Genomic DNA, 25,934 nt, shown 5'->3' on the forward strand with positions numbered 1-25,934 from the left:
CATGACCCAATCACATCTACAGTACCTCTGACAGACAATCCAGAAACAAACAAAAAAAATAAACATTACTAACAACCACAATACATATACATCTTCTTTACAAACAAACCAGAATGCTCCTCTAGAAACTCTACGAATCACCACAGTGAAAATTAAGCCTGCATACTGCACCACTCCAAACAGAATAAGTCAGACTTTACACATCATAGACATTGTCTGCAAAAAAAAAACAGACTAAACTGCAAACCAAACAGATAATACCATTCAACAAAATATAAGCCAAACACACCAAATAACCCTCCAAAAACTGCACTGATTTATTGCAGCAAACAAGAATCTGGTAAGCCATACATAACCCAGTAAGAAACAGCTCACCTGTCAGCTGACAAAACCAGCAAAGTGCACAGGCTACCTATCAAAAATAGTATACATCTCTAATGGAAAATAAATAAAAACAATAATAACATTTCTAAAATAAGTATACCATTATTATTGATATAGATGAACAGATATATGTGTGTGTATGTGTATATATATATATATATATATATATATATATATATATATATATATATATACAGACATACACACACACACACACACACATATAAATATATGTATATATATATATATATATATATATATATATATATATATATATATATATATGAAACACCAAAGTAAGAAAAAATGACCAAAAACTTCATAAACTCAACACAATGCCAAGGAATGGAACAGGGTGAAGACTGTCAGGAATAAATCAGTCCAAATTACGCGTTTCGTTCACTTTTAATAACTGTGAACTTCTTCAGAAAATACAAACATGTAAAAACAGTTAGTTTAAATACTCAATAGTGAAAGTCACTTGTTAACCATCACTTAAAAATACAAATACAAATTTCATTCATCTTGCACAAAAGTATCAGAAAATTAATGTTTGTAATATTCTCTATTACTAAAGCCTTTGTGCTTGCAGGAAACATTTAATGTATATATGTAATTCTTGTGAACAGTTTTATATAGGAAAAACTATAAGAGCCTTTCACAAAAGAATTTATGAACATTTGTCAGCAATTAAAAACAAAGACTTTAAAAATGCTCTGGCCAAACACGCAGATACATGTCCAGATTTTAAGAAATTCACTTTTTCAGTTTTAGAAAAGGTAAATGACAATTTATTCAGTGGAAACTGCAAAGTAAAATTGGAGTGTAGGGAAGCTTTGTGGCAAATTATGCTAAGAGCAGACGAATTCCCAGGCTTGAACGAAGCCATCAACATTAAATGTTTCCTGCAAGCACAAAGGCTTTAGTAATAGAGAATATCACAAACATTAATTTTCTGATACTTTTGTGCAAGATGAATGAAATTTGTATTTGTATTTTTAAGTGATGGTTAACAAGTGACACTGATTTGATTTTAAAACAAATTAATAGTTTAGTTTACAAGTTTAAATAAGTATTTATTTAATTAATTGCTTTGTGATTGGATTATTTTTTCATGTGACTTTCACTATTGAGTATTTAAATTAACTGTTTTTACATGTTTGTATTTTCTGAAGAAGTTCACAGTTATTAAAAGTGAACGAAACGCGTAATTTGGACTGATTTATTCCTGACAGTCTTCACCCTGTTCCATTCCTTGGCATTGTGTGGAGTTTATATATATATATATATATATATATATATATATATATATATATATATATATATATACGGACACACATGCATGCATGCATGCGTGCACGCACACACACACACACACACACACACACACACACACACACACACGTATTCACCAATACATACACACACATACACCAACACATACATATTGATATATAAACAGAAATAGACATATAGACTTAAGTATAGTACATGTAATTATATATATATATATATATATATATATATATATATATATATATATTTATATCTGTGTGTATATATACCCGAATCAACAAAAACCTTAACAATCATATCTTACTTGACTGGATCCTAGTCAACAAAGCCCCTTACTCTTACCTAGCAGGCTGCTTACCTGACAGTCTTAGTGACCATTTCCCTACTTTCCTAATTCGGCACCACACAAACAGTCTGAAGCCCCTTATCCACAGGCAACTACAGAACAAGTCCAACGTCAACCCCAACTCCTTCATCTCCTTCATCTCCTCCCTGCAAAAAATTAACTGGTCACCACTAAAATACCTCAACCTAGATGAGGCTGTCCACTTCTTTAATAGTACCTTCCTCTCCATCCTAAACACCCATGCTCCTGTAAGAAATGCCAAAGTCAGATTTAGGTATGCCCCATGGTTACAAAAGACCACCAGAACCCTAATGAAATGCAGAGATAAGACCTGGGAGCACTGGCGACTAATAAAAAATAACTCAGATAGGCAATCATTCCTTGAACTGCGCAATAAAGCCAAAATGCATATAAAATTAGACAAATCCCTCTACTATAAATCTACCCAAAACTCTACCAACCACAACCCAAAGCAATCCTGATCCACTATTAGCAATATCCTCCACCCAGGGAATGTTGATACCCCCCAGCCATCTAGTCTCCCCTCCTCCAGCAGTATTGTTGAATCCTTCAACAAACACTTCACTGAAACTATAACATGTCTAAACAAACAACACTTCCCTACAACAACCCCCCCAACTCCTAAATCTAAACCCCCACTCCTCTTTTCTTCTTTACCTCAGTACCTACCTCCAACATAAAAAGAATATTGTCAAAACTTAAATCCACCAAACTCGCAGCTGACAACCTTCCCTCTGAATACTCAGAATACACTAGCTGACCCAATTTCAATTCTAATCAACCATTCCATAAGAGAAGGCTATGTTCCCTTGATATGGAAAATATCCCACTTCATTCCCCTCCACAAAGGCACCCCCTCCTCTGACCTCTCCAATTACCACCCCATTGCTATCCTCTCCCCTCTCTCCAAGATACTTGAAAAATGTATCAACACCCAGGTCTCCAAGTACCTCCTAGCAAATAATCTCCTCTCCAAAACCCAACATGGTTTCAGGCAATATCACAGGACTACCTCCACTCTGCTCTCCTTCACCAACACTATACTTCATCACAAAAACAATGGCCTCTTCTCTACTGCCATATTTCTAGATCTCTCAAAGGCCTTTGACATGGTATCTCATGAGAGACTACTCTCTACTGTCCCCAACCTCTCCTCACAACCAGCCTGCGACTGTTTCCACAGCTCTCTGCACAGATGCCAGCAATCAGTAATCTGGGAAAATAAGACATCACCTCGCCTCCTAGTTACTCTTGGAGTTCCCCAAGGGTTTATCCTTGACCCTCTGCTATTCTCACTTTTAACTAACAACCTACATAATGTCACCACACAAGCATCTCTTATACAGTACGCAGATGACTCTACTCTCACCTGCTCTGCCCCCACTCTAGCAGAACTACAACAAACCACACAGGAATCATTCTCTTCTGTAGAAAGTTGGCTATCCAATGCTCAGCTCCTACTCAACCCAAATAAGACAAAACTTCTCCTGTTCCAACCTTCCAAAGCCACCCAAAATACCCCCCACTTCAACATTCTTGCCAAAGACAATACCATCATCTCTCCATCAGAACACACAAAATTACTTGGTGTGGAAATCGACAACAAACTTAGATTTGACACCCACATTACTCTCACAATAAAAAAGTTCACAAGAAACTTGGTGCATTATACTGAAGCTGCCAATTCCTAACCAAGGTGGCTAGAATCTCCATAGCCAATTCCCAGCTAATCTCCACCCTACTCTATGCATCCCACATACTTACCAACCTTAGACAGATAGACCTACACAAGCTGGATGCTTGTTACAACAAAATTGCTAAATTTGCCACTGGAACTTCCTACCACAGCCATCCCTTAAAGAACTAAACTGGCTAGAACTCCCACAACTCCTTCACTTTAATCAACTCATAAACTTATTAACTTATTAACCACCCCCTTAACATCCCTTCCCTCCAAACCTATCTCCAACCCTATCACCTCACTAGGCCCCTAATATCAAGCAACAAAAATCAACTCACTGTTATCAAACCCAAAAACTCAGCAGGAAAAGCCATATTTTCATGTACCATATCTAAACTTTGGAACAATCTTCCACCCTCTATAACTGCTCTACTTTCCATCAGCCTTTTCAAGACTGCACTCAAATTCCACTTAAATTTGCACTGGCTCAGTCCTTGTTCTAATCCAGACTAACACCCCCACTCTTACTCCCCCAACTTAGACTCTTAACCCAAATATACTACCGCCACTACTAGCCACAGTCAGAAATAGCTAGTTGTCTTTACATACTTTAACATCTTGTCTGACAACTTTGTTGCTAATATTATAAATGACAAGAAACTATCTTAACTTGCAACATTTTCTGTATATACTGTTGATAATCAGTATCTTGTTATTGTATTAAAGCCAACAACCTGTAATGTTGTTTACTATTGCTGCAACTTTGTATCTCTATCATGTACATGATGTGGAGCTTTTCTCCCCAGGCCTCTTCTGAAAAAGGACCTGTGTCCAGTTGGAATTTGCCGGTAAACAAATGTAAATAAATAAATAAATAAATAAATCTATTTCTATATCTATATCTATATCTATTTCTCTATATTCATATCTATATCTATGCACACGCACAAACACATACACACACACACACACACACACACACACACACACACACACATACACACGCACACACATACACACACACACACACACACACACATATATATATATATATATATATATATATATATATATATAGGTACATGTCAGTACATCGACAAGTTAGAAGATCGACATCCACTTCACCGACACATGAAATAGTCATGTTTTAGTAAGTGTGGCAGTGTTATGCATGTGTGGTAGGCTTGATTAGCGAAATTTAAACTTCTTACCTGTTAAATGTCCATGATTTGCGGTGTCGATTATTTCATGTGTCGGTGAAGTGGATGTCGATCTTCTAACTTGTCGATGTACTGACATGTACCCATATATATATATATATATATATATATATATATATATATATATATATATATATATATACATAGGAAGAATTCAGCATACCTACTGCGGTGTGATTTGAGAAGACATACTGAAGGCAGCCCAAGTACTAAGTATTCAGTGTAGGATAATAAAGTATTCTGCACACACCAGTCGGATTCTAAAACACATTGTGTGTACACAATACGACTTAAATATGACAAACAGCCATGCTGATTCCATTTCTGAAATCCTTGGCATATGCTTTACAGACTCTCAGGAATTCAAGTGAATTCTACAGGTTGCAGTGAAATCTGTAGCAAAACATAAAAATATATAAAAATGCAACCTACTGTTAATGAACTGTGACAGGCTGCATGACACAGGTCATAAATGAGGATGTGGTTGTGCAACCTTGAAGGCAACTGGCTAGGAGTCAGAGCAAGGCTACAACTAAACCGGTTGTCAGACCAGCAAATAATCAACAGGTACTGGTTAGGCAAACAACTCATGTAGGCTATCTGCAACATGTGTGCCCCACACATGTCTGTACAGACCCTGTGAGGAAATCCCATCTTCAATGAAACCAAAGTCTGGCTATACTTGCATCTGGGACATTCCAGAGACACATGGCGGATGCTGGGGAAGCATCACAGACAGCTGCCAGTCTTATTCTGGCAAAATTTCTGGAAGCAGCGTACAGCAAGGTGGATGACTACATACACATCCCATCTACCCCTATTGAGTGTAGAACTGTAATGCACCAATTTTATAGCATCACAAACTTCCATAATGTACCCAGTGCAATAGATTGCACACACATACCTATCAAGACTCTAGTACATGCTGAAGCAGGCCAAGTCATAAACTGGCCATCCATCAACTGCCAAGTTGTGTGTGCAGCAGATGGAAGCAAAACAAAGATCATAGCAGTATACCCTGGAAGTGTCCATGATGTTGCTATATGGAGTGAAAAGTGGACTGAGGGCAGCATTCCAGCAAGGTGAAATAACTGAGAGACTACTACTAGGTAAGTACAGGAGCACAACTAGGATGGAAGCTAAGGATACCCCTCACAACAATATCCATCCTGACCACATGTTTTTCCACTCCCCACTACAGGTGACTGGGGTTATCTACCTGAGCCATGGCTTATGACACTGCACTTTGAACCACCTAGTCCTGCACAGGAGGTCTACAATAGAGCACATGCAGCAACCTGAAAAACCACAGACCCTGTGTTTGCTCTATGGAAAACTAGGATCAGAGATTTGAACACATCCGGGGGTGCAATGCAATACACACCTGAGAAGGTAGCACAGATAATAATGGTGTGTCCCATGCTGTGCAAAGTGCTAACTAGAGCACATGGCAGTCTACCAACTATTAATGTGGGTGAACTACCCTAAGAACCTCAGATGTCTGAAGAAGATATCACACAGGTATCAGAGGAGGAGAAGGAGGACATAGGAGACAGAAGACACAGGCACAGGCAACATAGGGTGTGACCAAAAGTGCAGGCCCATTCAACACTGCAGCATCGGACCACCAACCTTGAGTCATGATAAGCCACACATACTTGAGTACACAGACTGAACATTGATGTTCTGGTGTTGCCCATCCACAGCAACACAGATTGCATCTAATGGCTAGTACCCACTAAATGTACACACTGAACATCAGACATAATATCATAATCATAGCAGATTACATCATAAACATATGCAAATGTGTCACAATAGGGATGACCAACTTAGGGCACAGCTGACACTGGTATGCATACACATTCAGATTCTTGTATAACTGTTTGGAAAACAGTAAGTGACACACATCTGTACTACACATTCCTATCTCTACAGTATAATAACATGCAAAAAGAGAAATCACACAGGACATAATGAAGAAATTTTAATCTCAGAAGACACATATCACAGTAAAGTGATAATTTAATAATACGAGCCAGCTATGAGTACTACACTGTTGAACACACTCTAATACAGTCAAGGGTGACCTCCTTGACATCTCACATGATGGTCTACTCTGCCAAAATGATGTATAGGCAAATGTTGCCCTCGTTACTCCACAGAGGAGATGAATGGGGTGACAACACCATGTTGAGATGAAGGAGCATGATTGTGAATCCAAGGCCTTTTGCCTGGAGGGACCATAGCAGATGAACCAGTAGTTGAATTCTGTCCAGGCTGAACCACAGGCAGTTATTCTCAAATACCTTTGGGGGTTCTGCAGACAGACAGCCTGCCTCTACCATGTTGCAATCTGCTGAGAACAGTCGTGGAACACAGAATCCTACTTCTTGTATGACACTGCTGCAAAACCGTAGAGACCACGATTTCTACTACATATGCTACAGTCAGCAGACAGTCATTCTGAACAGCCAATACAGCCATGATCTCACTGTATCTGTGCTCTTGTCCTTCATGCATGACCCGTGGTTGGTATGCCACATGATCTGTGACACAGGCAAGGGAACGTGTGTCTAACTGATGCTATTGCTGTGACTGTTCATGTGCTTGCAGCAGGAGGTCAACATCATCTGACAACTCGTAATGCACAACATCTGCTCACCTTCATCTACTGTGACATCCTGTTTCTGGTTGTTGTGGGGAACTGCCATCAGCAGCAGTCTCAGCTGTGGTCTATTGGTCAACAGCCTCACCCTGTTGAACATCCACTGTATCAGCATCTTCCAAATGGCTAGATAAGTTGACCTCCACATCTGTAGCTATAGCTGTAGCAACATCACTGATGGACTCTCCAAACACCTTAAGGTCCTGTGTGTCAGTAGCCATGCTACCATGCTGAGACACATTTTGAACCACGTCATGATCACTGGAATGGCTACTGGATGATGTGCTAAAAGATACAAAGACACAGATCATGCTCAAAAACATATGATATATATATATATATATATATATATATATATATATATATATATATAAAATGTCAATGTTACAAATAATAATGACTTTACATGAGGTTGAATGTACATATATTTTGTGGAATCTACATATACAAAGTATTTAATTTGGTTTCAAGGCCAACATACATGACATGTGAGCAATGAAAAAAAAAACACACACAGCTGACAGCTCTTCATGGGAAGATGCTGTTGAAGAGGAATTAATGTAAACTATTGCAGGAAAAAAAACAGCATTAGTGACATCATTGCTACTATTAACCTGGTGAACACAGTTAAAACAGCAGCTGTGACATACACCCACCATTCATATGTGCACTCGATGGCATTGATGCAGACTGTCTTAGGAATGAGAAGAAGGACTGTTAAATAAAAACAAAGATAACAACACAGGAGGCTCAGATGCAAAAGTTTACTAGTGTACACTAGGAGGCAAAAAAACATACAAGTACAGAGTTTTGTCTGACATGATGCAGGAAGTACAGAATATTTTATAGTGTTTACATTCAGGTTATGCCCACCTTACTGACGTGGTTAGTCACAGGGCATCTGCATCCCTTTTACTAACAGTATTCTATTCATAAAGATTGCTGATGTTATATTTTTTTAAAAAGCTTTCCCTTGGGAATAATACGGCCTTGCAAAGCACCTGGTCAGTTATAATGTCTTTCTGTAAATGTTACTCCTTCAAGTTTTCAGGCCTGCTCGAATACAATAGTTGGTTCAGTCTTGTAATACACTTCTTTGTTCTTCTTGCAACATTTTCTCAACAGGTGTGTCTTATCTTGGTAACATTTACAAGGCCAATTGTCCCAGAGGAAGGAGAAGAAGATTTTCAATGCTTTATACATTTAATTTCCTGACCCAGCAGATAATCATTAGTGAAAAACATAAGCTTGCTGAGCTGGCTACTGCCAGGGTCAGAGTTCAAATACACTGCAGTTCCAAAGCTTCAAGCAATTACATGTAAAATCATTCTTATTGCCATATTATTAATAGAATAAAATGCATTATATACTATTTGCTTTTTAACTAGCACTTTATATATGTTCAAATACATATTTTTCTAACATTTTCCTCCCTTTTAATACTTTTATTCTATTCTGAAATATAAACAATGTTATTTCGTCCCCTAGCCTTCTCCTTTAAGGACTTTCAACCAGGCAAGTCATTTGGTTTATACTTCTGAAAGAATTTCATCTGAAATAAATTTTTCTAACTCAATGTCTTGGTACAAAGTTTCATTTACAGATACATCAATAAAATCTTTGATCAATCTTTTCATGCAGGGAATCCCACAACAGACACATGCTCCTAATAGGAGCAGACCCACACAAATAGCAATCAAGATGTTCATTAGGATAGAACCCCACCCACAAAACAGACTCTGGAAAAAGTTCATCAGTGGGTTTGGGCCTGGTTCAGTCATGGCCGATACCTGCTGTATTACCTCTAGGTAGTCATTAATTTCATGTCGATTGTCTGGTATAAACGCACAGCATTCTTCTTTGATAAGCACACACGTACCACCTCTCGCCGCTAGGGTGAAGTCAAGAGCCATTCGATTTTGTAGCACAACAGTTTTCATTGCATTTAGTTCATCAGTCACTAGTTCGAGAGCAGAAAAAGTTACATTACTCATTACTTCGAGAAGTTTCGACAGCTTTCTCAACTCCCAGATCGAATTGACTGCTCCATATGCTGGAAGTATTCCAGCCCAGGATATGACACTGTCACTCAAGTCCATATGAATCGATTTTTCTTTGTTTTTTACGGAATGATGGTCTTTCCAACCAGCTTCGATTTGTCCCACTGGATTTACAGGTTTTCTGATTGGACCTTCAGGTTTCCAGGCTACATCTCTCACATTTCGTATCTTACCTAGAGGTAATTCTGCAGTATGTCTTATGGCCGGAACCAGATAACCCAAAAAACAACTGCCGGACCAATTCTCAGGTAGCCATTTGTATGCCTTTTTCCCACAAACAAAATAACAGTTTTCTACTTTAGTACTGATGCGGGTTAATTCTGAATGAAACATTTTCTTGTCTATAATAGACAGTTGTTTATGTAAGACAGGATTTCTCTGCACATCACTTAATGTTGTTTTCATTAAACTCAAATATAAATCATAATTCGTATTACAAACAGTGCCTCTATCTTTAACTTTAATGTAGCATTTATAAGATATGGTTATATTACAGTTACTCCAACCCACTTGAAGTGTATCATTCTTATAAAAACATACAATTCCCTTCTGTGTAATAGGCAAATACAATGCGATTTTGTCTTGTGATCTTACAGATCCTGTATCAAAAAGTAAATTCTCCCAAGTCTCATTTATCCCCAAGGGGACAGCGGACATTAACAGTCCTCATATGCTGTTGGTATAGCAGTACAAACCCAGCAATTTGAAATGTTCGTAGTCTCTACATATACACGCTTCATAGCTAGGTATGTGTTAAAGTTTGGATGCCAGTCTATAGACAGTTTATCACATCTCTCCACTTTCACTTGTGTGGTTACATGTAGGAAAAACTACAACAAAAGGAAGGTCATCTCAATCATAGTCAATAAATGCATAGTCAACAAGATGATTAAGCAACATCTTTGGGGTTGATCTGTATTTTTACTCGTTTTGCTCTTGGCCATCCTGCCTTTGTTGTGTATCAGTCCCAAAATGTTTATCAAGTTGAAAATTCTTTACCAGTTTACAGTGCGTCAGATGGACCCAGGACGACCTCTCAGCAACTTTGACTGCAGTAGGCGTTGCCAACAGTACCTGGTACAGTCCTTCCCACTTTGGACTCGCCTAATTCTTCCTCTTCATAACCTTCAGCCACACCCAGGTCCCCGGAGTCAGCACTGCTTCTAGTGGTCCGGTCTGTCTTTTATCTGAAAAAGAGTTCAACTACAAAACAGTTTTATTTGTTAACAGTTTTCTCATGTAGCTAGCTAATGAGCTGTCAGCCTCTAGTTCTGCAGGCATGAGAGCTTTCCACTGTGGCACATAATATGCCCTTCCAAATATCATTTCAAAGGTAGTCAAACCCTTTACATTTGGAACTGTTCTCATGCTCAGCAGTGCCAAAGGCAAACAGCAAATCCAGTTTTTCTGTGTCTCACTCACTAGCTTCCTCAATTTGTTTTTTAGAATTCCATTGTACCTTTCCACCAGTCCTGCAGACTGTGGGTGGTAAGCACAATGATTCTTTAAGGAGATTCCAAAGAATCTCCCAAGCTGGTGAATCGTCTGATTAACAAAATGTGTCCCATTGTCACTATAAATCCTTTCCGGTATGCCAAATCTAGGAATTATTTCTTTTACTAGGGCTTTTGCCACGGTTGCTGCATCCAGATTTTTAGCTGGAAAAGCTTCAACCCATTTGGAAAACATATCTATAATTACTAAACAGTATTTTTTCCCTTCACATTTATTCAATTCTATGAAATCCATACAAATAGTGTGGAAAGGATATGGTGGTGTAGGAAAACTCCCTTGCTTGGGTCTGAATGCCCCCTGTGCATGATGTTTGTTACAAATATGGCATGCTGCACAAAATTTTTTTGTTTAATTTATGAATCCGTATGTTTGGAATATTCGATTTACTAACTGTACCATCCCCCCTGTTGAGACATGGCACTGCCCATGGCTCAACAAAGCTGCATATCTAAATAAATTAGACGGTAATATTGTTTTTTTCTCTTTGGAGACATACAATCCATTTTCGAGGATTGCACCTCGTTTCTCCCATTTTTGTTTCTCTGCTTTCATAGTTAGTGTCTGCATTGTTTTTAACATTTCTAGATCTAAAATCTCAGAGGGTTGTAATTCCTCGGTTAAAAGTAACGTTTCTGAGTCTGAGGCTGCTTGCTTTGCAGCTGCATCAGCTTTTGCATTTCCTTTTGAAATTCTATCCTGTTGTTTTGTATGAGCTAAACATTTACAAATAGCTACTTTAGTAGGTAACTGAATAGAATCTAATAAGTTCAAAATAAGTTGTGCATGATTAATCGGTTTGCCGTTAGATGTTATCATTCCCCTATTTTTCCATTGTTGCGCAAAAACATGCACTGTAGAGAAAGCATACTGACTGTCAGTATATATGTTCACACATTTATCTTTCGCTAGAGTGCAAGCCCGTGTTATGGCTATCAGTTCTGCTGCTTGAGCAGATAGGTTATGCTGTAAAGGTTGGGCTTCTAAGATTTCTGTATCTGTAACCACTGCATACCCTACTAGATTTTTCCCTGTAGAACCCCTTCTGCATGAGCCATCCATGTAAAATGTCACCTCGGCATCATCCAAGGGCATATCAGTGAGATCTTGTCTGGGCAAAGTTGTTTGCTCAATTTCCTGCAGGCAGCTGTGCGGCGTGCCATCCACAGGGGTTGGAAGTAACGTTGACAGGTTTAATGTTGTACAACATTCAATTACCATATGAGGTTGGCTCAGCAGTATGGTCATACATGAAAGATGTCTAGCAGGAGATAGATATGCTATTTTTTCTTGCAGTAAAATTATCGCGACTGCATGAGGCACTCTCAATGTGAGAGGGTGGAATAACACCACTGAGGCCTATGCCTGTACTGCCATTGCAGCTGCGACCACTGCTTGCACACAGTGAGGCAACGATCGTGCCACTGGGTCTAACTGTGATGAATAGTAAGCTATGGGGCATTGCTTATCCCCATGCTGCTGTGTCAGAACTGACGTCATATATCCCTGTTTACAATCTACGGTCTGAAAGAATCTTTTGTGGTAATTCGGAAGTCCTAAAACTAATGAAGAAGCTATCAATTGTTTTAGTCTGCAGAAAGCTGTCTCTGCTTTGGGTGTCCATTGTAATATATCTTGTGCTGCCATTGGTGTTTTATATATTAAATCAGCCAGTGGAGCAGATTCTAAAGCATAGTTTGATATCCAGCTTCGACAAAAATTAGTTGTTCCCAAGAAGGACATCATTTCCTTCTTGGTTGCTGGTTTGGGTGCCTGTAAAATCGCTGTTTTTCTGTCTTCGTCTAGTATTCTTCCTTCATTGGATATTACATATCCTAGGTATCTAACCTGTTTTCTCCAAAGTTGTAACTTACTTTTGTTTACTTTGTGTCCTTGTGCTGCTAAAAATTTCAATAATGCTATGGTATCTTCCCTGCATTGATGCTGGGTGGGGGCTGCTAGCAAAATGTCATCTACATAAAGTAGAATCTGACTACCTCCTGGTGGGGTAAACCCTGCCAGGTTGCTTGCCATGTCTTGTGCAAATATCGTTGGACTTTCACAATATCCCTGTGGTAGCCGAGTATAGGTATATCTTTTACCCTGAAATGTAAATGCAAACCAATACTGGCTATCAGGATGTATAGGTATTGAAAAGAAAGCATTGCTTATGTCTACTACAGTAAAATATTTTTGTTGTGGCTTTAAATCGTTCAACAAGGTGTGTGGGTCTGGCACCGTAGGTGCTCTAGGTATTATTGCATTTTTTACAGCTTGTAAATCCTGTACCATCCGCCATTCCCCGTTTGCTTTTTTAACAGGAAATAGAGGGGTATTGCATGGTGAATCAAGAGATTCTACCAGTACTCCTTCCTTGAGTAATGCTGCTATTATAGGCTTAATTCCTTGCTCTGCATCTTTCCTCAAGGGGTATTGTCTTTTTTGTGGTCTAAATGCTGATTTTGGTGTAATAGTAACTGGTCCTGCTGTTTGAATAAGTCCCACATCTGATTTGCCTGTTGACCAAAGAATCTTTGGTATGTCACACAAGGCTTTTTCTTCTTCTTCTAATAAGAATGCTAATCAGCTGTCTTCACTAGTTTGTAAGTGTACAGCTGGATGTGTCTGTGTTAGCCAATTCAATTTCTGTTTTTGTATTCCCTGCTCTGATAATTCTAAATCAGTTTGTTTTTCCCATCTTGTTACTTTTTCTCCTAAGTCTGCCCATTTCATATTCTTATTTTTCATCAAGCTGACATGTGATAGTCGATTAGATTTGTACAGTGTCATGAATTCCTGAGGTAATGAACAGCCTACCACACTGTTTCCCTCAGTATCCCAATACAAGGTTCGTAATACTAATCTGTTAGCAGGATTTTTTAATAATTCTTGCTCATATTCTTTATCAGGTCCTGGCGTGCTACAGTAGTATAGAGTACAGTGTAACAAATGCTGTTGGTCAGTGTCAAGGGAGGGGGCCTTACTGATGGCTACATTCATCAGTTCCTCGGTCACTGCCCCTGGACAAGTCGTAACTAGGTCCTGGCTGTACCAGTAAAAAGTCTCACCCTCCGGTCGCACCACGAAAGTATCCATTTGTCTTTGTGCCTCCATACCCTGCATAGTGGGAACTACCGCTATGCCAAATATCTGCATAAGATCTCTTCCCAGTAAGTTTACTGGAAATTTTGCAGAAACTACAATTTTACTTTTCTGAGTCATACCTGAAACAGGGTCAGTTATTGCTATATCATGGGAGAGTGGCTCCCTATATAGCTGTCCGTTTGCTGCTTTTACTAATATATAATCAGGTGATTCGGAATATTCTGGTAACTTGGAGGGGTGTATCAAAGTTCGTGATGCTCCTGAGTCACACAGGAATATTACTTCCCTCCCCTCCACCAGAAGTGTGACTTCCGGTTTTGTGTCTGCCAGATAGAGCTCCAAGCACAGTAATGCCAAATCTAAAATTTCACTTTCTTTATCCTCTACATCTGCTTGCACTTCCTCTATCCCTTCTACTACATTTACATTTGTCCTTTGTTTGTTAGCCTTTCCTGATGATTTCTGACTTTCATCACTATCATATAGTCAGTCCTCATCACCCTTACTTTCTGTAGCCACCTTTTTATTTAGCCTGCAATCCCTTGCTAAATGTCCTTTCTTTCCGCACTTAAAGCACTCACCTTTCTTTTTTCTCTCTTCAAAATCTGACCGATCGTCAGATTGTCTATTTCCCTGGGCATTTTTCTTACCCTTTTTACCGGACTGTACTACAAAAACCTCAGCTCCGTCTTCAGCAGTGAAGACTTGTGTCTTCTTTTTCTTTTTACTATTAAAGTGTCTTTCAGCATGTCTAGCATATTCAAGTAAGGCTTGTAGCCTACTTGTTCGATGATCTTTCATATGCTTTGTAATAAAGCTACTGATAGGTGCAATGCAACCTTTCAAAAATGCATTTTTCAGTTGCTGTTCATACGAGGTATCGTGTGTCTGATTTTCAGGAATAGCCATAACACTATGGTTATTGAAACATTCCAATAATCTACCATAATACCCATCTACAGTTTCATTCTCTTGTTGTATGCATTGGTTAATGCAAGTCCAATCCGCTCTAGGTTTCCATTTTTTGGAAATTCGGTCTGTAAGACCTTTTACTCTGTTGTCTAGTTCTGCGTCACTATGTGGGAGTGGTTTAAGCTCTGAATTAAGACAATTTTCTCAACAGCTGTGTCTTATCTTGGTAACATTTACAAGGCCAATTGTCCCAGAGGAAGGAGAAGAAGATTTTCAATGCTTTATACATTTAATTTCCTGACCCAGCAGATAATCATTAGTGAAAAACATAAGCTTGCTGAGCTGGCTACTGCCAGGGTCAGAGTTCAAATACACTGCAGTTCCAAAGCTTCACGCAATTACATGTAAAATCATTCTTATTGGCATATTATTAATAGAATAAAATGCATTATATACTATTTGCTTTTTAACTAGCACTTTATATATGTTCAAATACATACTTTTCTAACAAGGACACAGTATTAATGGAGGATAACTACAGAATTAACAGCAATGACAGGTATGAAACCTAGATAATAGCATACCACTGACAGACTCCTGCTGTGGAGAGGATGTGATCTGTACTGTGAATCCTGCAGTGGGAAAGTAAAGAGACAGACAACACAGTTATGTATTTAACAAATACAGTACTGACAGCGTCACATATACAAAACATTAACATGGACTGCAAATACGCATATGATGGACAGTGCAACTGTATACCAGATGAGCATGTGTTGACAAATATTGACATAAATGTCATGTATCACATATGTGCTACAAATTGCTGCAAGCGATGACAATTTTGCTGCAACATACCTGGTCTGTCTGCTCTTAAACTGGAACAGCTTAGGCTTCAACTAGATGTACCTGTAGACTATAATGTTAGGTAAATAACAATATGACAATAAATAGCAGTGCCATGAAATGAGGCTGAGGCAATAACAAGGTAGTAGTTATAGTAAAAATATGGAAGCACTTACCTGGCAGTTCCTTGTTTAATCCTGAAGTAGATAGACCTATGAATAGTAATGCAAAAAGCATTACAAATGTTATTTGGACTGCTCTGTCTGTACTTCAGTTGTCTCAATACATGTCATTAGACGTACGTTCATCATCCTTATCCTTTATGGATGTGGGTGCATAGCTCAACTCTGCTGCTGTAAATGAAAAATAACAATACATGAGTATGCATGCCACAGCAATATCCAAGTGATTGTCTCAGTACAACAGCCATGTAATTGAAAGAAAGAAAAACATGTTCAGCTTGGAGCTCCAGTTTCAATCCCACCACCAGGGGTGTGTAACTCCCTTTTTGCTGTATGCAGTGAGGCCAAAATTATAGTGACATTGTCAGGAGGTGGTCAATAGTGGTCCTCCACCAGTGGCAGCTCTCTGTCTCTTGCAAGATCTCACTCTGTTGGCTGCATGAAAGATCATGTACAAGAAGCGTTGTTTACAGGCATCCTGGGATCACTCGTTGCCTCCAATTGCATGGATCATGTTTGTGAGGTTGGTCCATCTTTCATATCTTCAAACTGTATCACCCAAATAGCCTAGAAGTCTATGCTCATGTTGCCTGAGAGCATCAATTTTGATGTCATTTTCCAGGGGAGAGAAGTTATCACCCCTAAGATGGTTTGTCATTTAAAAGACTGTGCTGCGAACATGATAATATTCCAGTGTGATGGCATTTATGCATTTGATTCTTTGAACAGCAAATGTCAACATAAACAGTATGCATTCCTGTGCAATGCAAATATCTGTATAACACTGTCAGTGATAAATGCCAACATGACATGTAAAAAGTAAAGTACAATGTCTTCATACATAGCTTGTAATATCTTTACAGTTGGTGAGTGGGATTAGTACTCCTCATACTACATATATGTTGACAATGGCATCATGCCACAAGAGTCTGCTTGCATTTCACATTAAAATATTAAAGCATGTTACAATTGAACAACTTATGGAAATCATCTTAATAAGTCAGGATCCATGGGCAAGCCACAGATATTATAGATCCTTAGTATCCTGAGCCAGTACTGCTGGAATGCCTCAGGGCCCATAGCCAAGCCACAGACAGTATGGATCCTTAGTATCTTGAGCCAGTATTGCTGAAATACCTCAGAATCCATAGGCAGGCCACAGACAGTACAGCTCATTAGTATATTTTCCAGTAGAGATAACATCTTTGTTAAAAAGCAACATTGAATAAATAACCTAAAAATAATACCAGTCTCAAGAAAATCAATTAATAATCAAATAACCAAAGGATTGCTGTTGAATTGATTCCAAGAACCACACATCTGAGTGCAGAATACAATAGAAGTCAAAATGCAGATAAATGACAAATGTATTCTTTTGAAAACAAATCACGCTTGCTAAGTGCTTTTATCTATGTAACACTAGACTTCTTCAAAGCACGGGTGTAACATAAATTGGCCTTCCTTATATACACATAGTAAGCCAAGCACACCATTAACACACAATTAATTAGTAACAACCATTAAAATCATGCAAGAACACATCACTAATAACCTCAAAACATATATTATATTGTATATAAAATTAATTATTAACTTAGTATTTTAACAGATATAAACTGTTTATTAAAAAATGTTAAGCACCTTAATTTAATATGTAAATTTAGCAATCTTCATTTTTAAAATGCAACTAACAGAAACCTGTTCATTCAACCCTAAATGACGGGTTGCATCTAACAGTAACGAAAACATTCTTTTTGTTCTAAAAAAATTTCAAAACATCCCCCCCAGCTGAAATATCAATCCTGTCTATGACCCCATTTTTAAATGTTATTACACTATTAGGTGGACATATTAAACAATGTTTGTATAGAGCACTATTGGTATCCTGCTTTCTAAAGTCATATAGTTGTTCATAGATCCTCTTTCTTAAAAAACTGCTTGGACTTCCCAACATAAAATATTGAACAGTCACAGCATGATGCTATGTATACTACTCACTTTGTACAGCAATTAGCCCAAACATATGACTTCAAGTTGGTCTCTTTATATATTGTGGGACAATATCACCTTTGTAAATATGCACTCAATAGTGACATGTTCCACATTTCCATGTACCTCAGGGTTTATAGGTGTATTTGTTTTTGCTTTTATTAACACTAGGGTTTTCAAAAATATTTTTGATTTTAAGTCCCCTCTTTTAAATAAAAGGAGATTGTTTTCATATACATTCTTCTAGCGTAAGCTCTACCTTAAAAATGTCCGATTACTTGTAATAATTTGTTTACCATCTTTAGAAAGAGAACTATATTCTAATATCATTGCCTTGAAAATGAATCATCTCTCTGAGACTCATGTCTGTTCTCATCGGGTCATCCTAGAATAGGTGCAAATTTATCTGCTCTTTTCAAAGTTACTTCATTCTTAATTTTGCTAATCATCAGATATGGGTATTCCCTCTCAAAGAACATATCATGCAACTTATCTGTTTCTTTGCAAAATATTGAATCGTTTGAAATCATTCTCAAAAGTTTGATGAACTGTCCTCTTACTAAATTGTTTTCTAGCTCAATAGAATGGTTACTGTGGAAATGTAAATATGAATTTGAGAAAGTGGGTTTCTTGTAGATGTTAGACTCGAAACCCATCTCTTTCTTAAAAATTGTGACATCTAAGTAGCTCATAGTACCCTATGTGTAAGAACAAGTAAATTTAAGGAAACTCGTGGTTTCGTTGATGTAATTAAAAAATTAATGTAATTTAAAGAATAAAGGAAACTATTAAAATTAGTCTTTTGCTGTGAATTCTTGAAATATATGTTTGGTTTTCTCTGTCCTTCATTAGAAATACATCTAAATTTGCTATTTTCTCAGTACTTACCTCATGTGAGAATGATAGAAACCTCATAGTACTATTAATACAGTAAACAAACTCTTCAATATTTTCTTTCCTATCCTTCCATAAAATAAAAATATTGTCAAGGTAATGCATGTAAAAGCGTATTTTATTATTAATATACCATCATTAAATATAAACTTTCACTCCTTTGGGGCCATTATGATATTAACAAAAGTGGCCCCACATGGAGAACCCATCATACCCCCATTTTTTGAGATAATATTGACCTTTGAAAAACAGGAAATTATTACTAAGGACTAGATCCATCAGCTCTTCATATAAATTAATGAGTTCCTGTGTTATATCTTTCATTACAAAAAAAATTGTCACTTATTCTATCCCTATATCCTGGGGTATGACTGTGTACAAATCTTTAATGTCGATGATCAAAATATCTAATTTCTTTAAACTTGAATCAGTTAACTATATTTAAGCAATTCCAGGACTCCTTACAAATTTGTTTTTCATCCTTCAATAATTCTTTTAATTTATTATCTAAATATTTGGCACAAGAATATGTGATCAATTGTCTCCCATCCACAGTTGGGTGCATAGGTATATTAATTAGATTTTTGTGGATATTAGGGACTCCAAACATTACTGGGGTTAAAGGCATAACCATATTCAAATAATTATAAAGATCAAGATCTATTCTCTTATCAATAAACATATCCTGAATTTGAGAGCTAATTCATCTATAAACACCATTAACCTGTTTTTTTAAACTAACTCATATTTGTCAGTCTGCAGAATATTCCACATTCTATTATTGCAATCCTGTACATCCATTATAACCAACCCAAACCCCCTTTATTAGGTTTCATAACCCTGATGTTTTGCTGCTTCAAATAATAGATATTAAAATGATAATTTTACTTAAATTATCGTTAAAGCATTCTTTTCTGTTATTGTTAAACAATTGTATTTTATATAATGCACATACTTTTTTGTAAAGTAGCAAAACTGGAGGTGGGTTGAATGTACTGGAAACTTTAATTTCCTCTCTGGGGGCCAGGACATCTTCCAAAAATAATTTAAAATGTAATTTCCTCAAGAACAATTTCAAGTCTAAAATGGTCAAGGCCAGGTTTGCTTTTGTAGACTGGGCAAATGTCAAACTTTTACTTAAAGTATTGGCTACTTGTACATCTATGGGAGTTTCTTATTATATATTTTAAAATCACTGTCATGATTAGTGACAATATCAAAAGTAAATAACGAAAAAGTATGGGAGATCATTCTGGCAGTGCAATAAAAGCTAAATAAAAAAATCATATCAGGTCTGGTTTCCTCAATGTACGAAATACCAGCACCAAAATATAAAGCCACAGTCCATGGAACATACGATAGCACAGTTCATAAATTAGGTCAGTATTCACTTTCACTTTACCATAAATAATCCAAACGGAATGGTCAAGATATTTTAATAGCATAAAAAATAGCAAGCGCTTTCACCTTTTAGGCTTCTTCAGGCCAAACACAGTAAGAAGCATTTTATATATATATATGTATATATATATATATATATATATATATATATATATATATATATATATATATATATACTCTCTATGGCTTGATGACATCACTTCCTCTCAATCAATTAAACAAACAATCCCTAAAAACAAACAAATATAGAATGCTAATATATATATGTAAAACAATAAAAAACATATCATACATTAAATTATATTATAAAAATCTGTGCATCAATGGTAGGCTATTCAGCACAGAAACTAAGTGACATATCATACATTAAATTATAAAAATCCGTGCATCAGAAATGAGCTTTTCAGCACAACTATGCACAGTGATTTAATATAATGATCATAGAGGTACACATATAAAATCTAACTTCTGAACAATAATCCATATAAAATCAGTAAATATTAAATAAAAATAATAAATACATTTAAATTAAGAGCAAATGAAATACACAACTAAGTGTGCATCAAAAATTGATGGTACATGTTTTGACTATACACAATGAGTGACACATAAATAAAATCTAACCTCTTTTCACTCATCTAATAACCCTAGGTTAAGTAGGTACATACATAAATAAGTACATAATAAATAAATAGATAGGTAGATCTATTTTCTGAGTTCCTTTCCTTTCAGGATAGGTCTAATAGGAATCCTGTCATTTAGCCCAGGCTCTTGATCAGCTCTCAATCTAATGATCCATTTAGTCTCATTTGTTCTGTCTTATTCCTAATATCACCCCTCCTAACAGTTGGCTGGTTAATTTGAACAACTAGAAATTTAAATTTATGTTCTGAGGATGTATCAAGAACATGTTTAGGTAGTGCATTTTTATCAGATTTCATTCTTATATTATATAGATGTTCCCTAATTCTATCTCTTAACCGCCTGTCGGTCTTGCCCACATAAAAAGCTGGGCAAGATCCGCAGGTGGCCAAGTAGACAACATGCTGAGTATTGCAATTTGCCTGGGGATAGAAATTAAAACATTGTGATGTGATAGGATGTACAAACACAGCTGTATTATCTATAAAGTCACAGTAATTACATTTTTGCATGGTCTGGTAGCACTTCCCAAGACATCTGACTGTGAGCTGGATTCCAACCTATTTGAACTACACAACATCCTATGTAGGTTAAGTCTATTCTTATAAATAAATCTTGGAGACTCACCTACAATTTCACAAATATTAGGGTCTACTTTCAATATATCCCAATATTTTAGGTAGGCATTCCTTATTTCATTGACATCTTGATTGTAATATATACAAACTTTCATTCTTTCTTCATGGGGTATGTACCTATCATCTAAGTCCTGATTTTTATAATACCTTGCAGCAAAATAAGGATAGGCCCTCCCCTTTCTTAATAAATCAACACCTGAAAAACTCTGGTTGATTTCTTCAAGGCCATAAGATCTTTCTATTCGGTGTTGTTTAAGGTTGAGTAATTCAGTCCTATAACCCATATCAGAAGAATTCAAACGGGAAGCCCTCATAGCTTGTCCTTTGACAATATTTTTAAAAATGAATCTCGGATGCATACTAGACCTATGCAACAATGAATTTCTATGACATGCTTTCCTATATACTCCAGTATTTAAAAGACCACTAGGCATTCTCTCTACAAACACATCTAAATAGGATACAACATACTCAGAGGCTGTCATGGTAAACTTAAGATAGCTAGTTAATGAATTCACTTGTTGTAAAAATTCAAATAGTTCTACTTTCCCAGAATTCCAAATTATAAAGAGATCGTCCACAAAACACACATAAAATCTAAAATGTTGCTTATAACTTTCCAACATGAACAAATGCCTACTTTCCCAATCAGCCATAACAAGGTTGGCGTAGCTATTGGCACATGAAGTGCCCATAGCCACGCCATCCTTTTGAATGTAAATTTGGTTATTAAATGTAAAAATGTTGTACCCTCATTAACTCACATATAGTATCAATATGAAAGTCAGTCGATGTCTGGTGAGCTATTAAACACCTACAAATACCATCTATCCCTTCTTGATTCGGGATAGTAGTAAAAAGTGATTGGACATCGTGTGACCAACCAAAATTTGTCTTCCACAGATACATCTTTCATTTCATCACAGAACATAACTATAAATTGCCTAGTATCTTTTAATATGTATGCATATTCATTCACTACAGGTCTCAATTTGGATTCCAAGTATAGAGAAATAGGTTCAGTTATTTAGACTCGCCCCGCAACTATTGGTCTCATGGGTGGGGGGGGGCGTTCTGGGTGCTTGTGTATTTTTGGCATACCTTGAATACACGGAATCATTGGTTCACTAACGGAACAATAATTATATAATTGGTCATTGATTCTTCCAGTACAATGACTATCTAATAAGAAAGCAGAAACTTTATTAATGATCTCATCTATCTGATTTAAACTTATTTGCCTATAAAAACGTGTATCACTCAGCATATCTGTCATACGTAAAATGTACCTTTCACTATCCATTATAACAATAGGACCTCCCTTATCAGCAGGCCTAATCACAATATTATGATCACTTTTTAATGTTCTTAATGCTGACCTTAATTTAGGATGTAAATTACCATACCATCTTTTATGTCTATTCTTTTTATCTATCTTATGCAATTCCTGCTCCACCAATTTGGAGTAGGCATCTATAAGTGGATACAGGTTTGGTACATATGTACTGGGCTTCCTAAAAGCATTAACCTCATTAACTGATTTTGATTTACCAAAATCCACTTGAAGTTGAATATTTCGAACATGTAATTTAAGGTCGATGACTGAATCTGTGATGTCACTCCTAACTGAGGGTATAAATGAAAGTCCTTTCTCTAATACATCAATTTCTTCTTTGGTAAGGTGTCTACTAGAAATATTCCAAATCAATGACTGGCCATCTTTTCCCACATTTTCTTCAATGTCGGGCCTATACGTTCTTCTTCGGGTAACCTCCTCTTCTGTCTGCCTCTGCTCATCGATTGATCCCTCCCTCCCCTCTGAAAATCGGAAATGGGGAAAGGGGCTATCACATCATTACCTATGAAGCTGTTTTTATTATTCAAAACTATTTTCTTTCTAACTACCTCATCTCCCATAATAGGTCTATTAATAGATGCATTAGAAGTAATGGATTCTTCCATTTAATCTATCGTTTCATGGTTGAGGGTGTTAGTTAATTCCTCTATAGGAGCAGTTTTAGATGCCTTTACATTTGTTTCATCCTCTGGATGTACTTCTACTACTGTGGTAACTACATTCTTAGCATATGCTGTATTATAAGAATGAAATCTGATAAAAATGCACTATCTAAACATGTTCTTGATACATCCTCAGAACATAAATTTAAATTTCTAGTTGTTCAAATTAACCAGCCAACTGTTAGGAGGGGTGATATTAGGAATAAGACGGAACAAATGAGACTAAATGGATCATTAGATTGAGAGCTGATTGAGAGCCTGGGCTAAATGACAGGATTCCTATTAGACCTATCCTGAAAGGAAAGGAACTCAGAAAATAGATCTACCTATCTATTTATTTATTATGTACTTATTTATGTATGTACCTACTTAACCTAGGGTTATTAGATGAGTGTAAAGAAGTTAGATTTTATTTATGTGTCACTCATTGTGTATAGTCAAAACATGTACCATCAGTTTTTGATGCACACTTAGTTGTGTATTTCATTTGTTCTTAATTTAAATGTATTTATTATTTTTATTTAATATTTACTGATTTTATATGGATTATTGTTCAGAAGTTAGATTTTATATGTGTACCTCTATGATCATTATATTAAATCACTGTGCATAGTTGTGCTGAAAAGCTAATTTCTGATGCATGAATTTTTATAATTTAATGTATGATATGTCACTTAGTTTCTGTGCTGAATAGCCTACCATTGATGCACAGATTTTTATAATATAATTTAATGTATGATATGTTTTTTAGTGTTTATATATATATATATATATTTGGTGCTGGTATTTCATACATTGAGGAAACCAGACCTGATTTAATTTTTATTTAGCTTTTATTGCACTGCCAGAATGATCTCCCATACTTTTTCGTTATTTACTTTTCGTTGTTATTGGAGACCTCAACACAGAGCAACTATTTTTTTCCTGACAATATCAAACATGTTGAAAGGCCTAGATAAATTTATATAACAATCAACTTCAGTTCATTTCATATTCATTGCAGTCATTATTTCCTCCAAATCCCTTGTAGTTGGTTCTTGGTTTGTTGGAAGTATTGGGGTGTGTTCACTTCCTCGGGCCTCATTGGTTCTTCCTGAAAGGCATTTAAAAACCCTGAGAATTCGATTGGTTGTTATAACCCACACCTTGGTTCTTCTCTCTTAACTGTTTCAGATGTCTCATTGGTGGAAATTCATTAGTGTCTAGGTGAAACTCAACTAGTTAGTATAAATGATAACTTTACTGCTAACTTTATCACTACTTTCAGCATGAATTCTAACAAGTTGAGAATAATTTTACATAAAAACTTGGTTCTTTTTGATAAGGACTTATTTGTGAGAGACCATGTAAGTGACAAACCTAGAGTAGTATTCCATAGAGGGTTGAATTTCAAAGATATTTTAAAAATCATGAATTTGGAAAGAAAGGAGAAGCCACCTTCAGTGAGGAAGTATGGCTTTTGTCCTTATTGTAAGCTAGCTAATGTTGGGGAGTCTTTTTAAGTAAGAGGACACCAATATAAAATGTAAGGTGCATATAATTGTGATTGATGACAAGTAGTGTATGGAGCTTTTTGCCAGGAGTGCCCATGTTTTTACATGGGCAAAACCGAATGTAAACTCAAAGAGCATATTTACAAACATGAATACAGTATCAGAAAAGATAAAATAAATAATGCTCTTGCTAAACACATGGACAATAATGAGGGACACAATTTTAATAGATGGTGTTGTATAGTGCTGGAAGTGACATGAGAGGGGTCCATGGAAACTTTACCTTGAACAAAAATTGTTGGTATGTCAGATTTTACTAAATGCTTATGCTTGGCTAGGTTAATTGCCTTTTAAAGATTAGAGCTTTAACAAGATGAAAGTATTGTTTTATTTTGTTCTGGTTGTGTTGGTAGACAATTTTGGTATGTTTAAAATGTTTATTTATTTTTTTAATTTTCTAACTTTTATGTGTGACTGTGAGTTTAAGAGTAGGATGATCTAGTTTTGATGATGTCAGTATCTAGCCTTCCGTGTGACTTGTTTGTGGGTATTTTAAAACTGGTGTTTTAGCTTGTTAATTTATCTGATGAAGTTCAGCTAAATGATAATGGACAAAACTGCTCAT

Source organism: Protopterus annectens, chromosome 4.part0 (genome assembly GCF_019279795.1).
Source record: "Protopterus annectens isolate FY-2018-M chromosome 4.part0, PAN1.0, whole genome shotgun sequence".
NCBI lineage: Eukaryota > Metazoa > Chordata > Ceratodontiformes > Protopteridae > Protopterus > Protopterus annectens.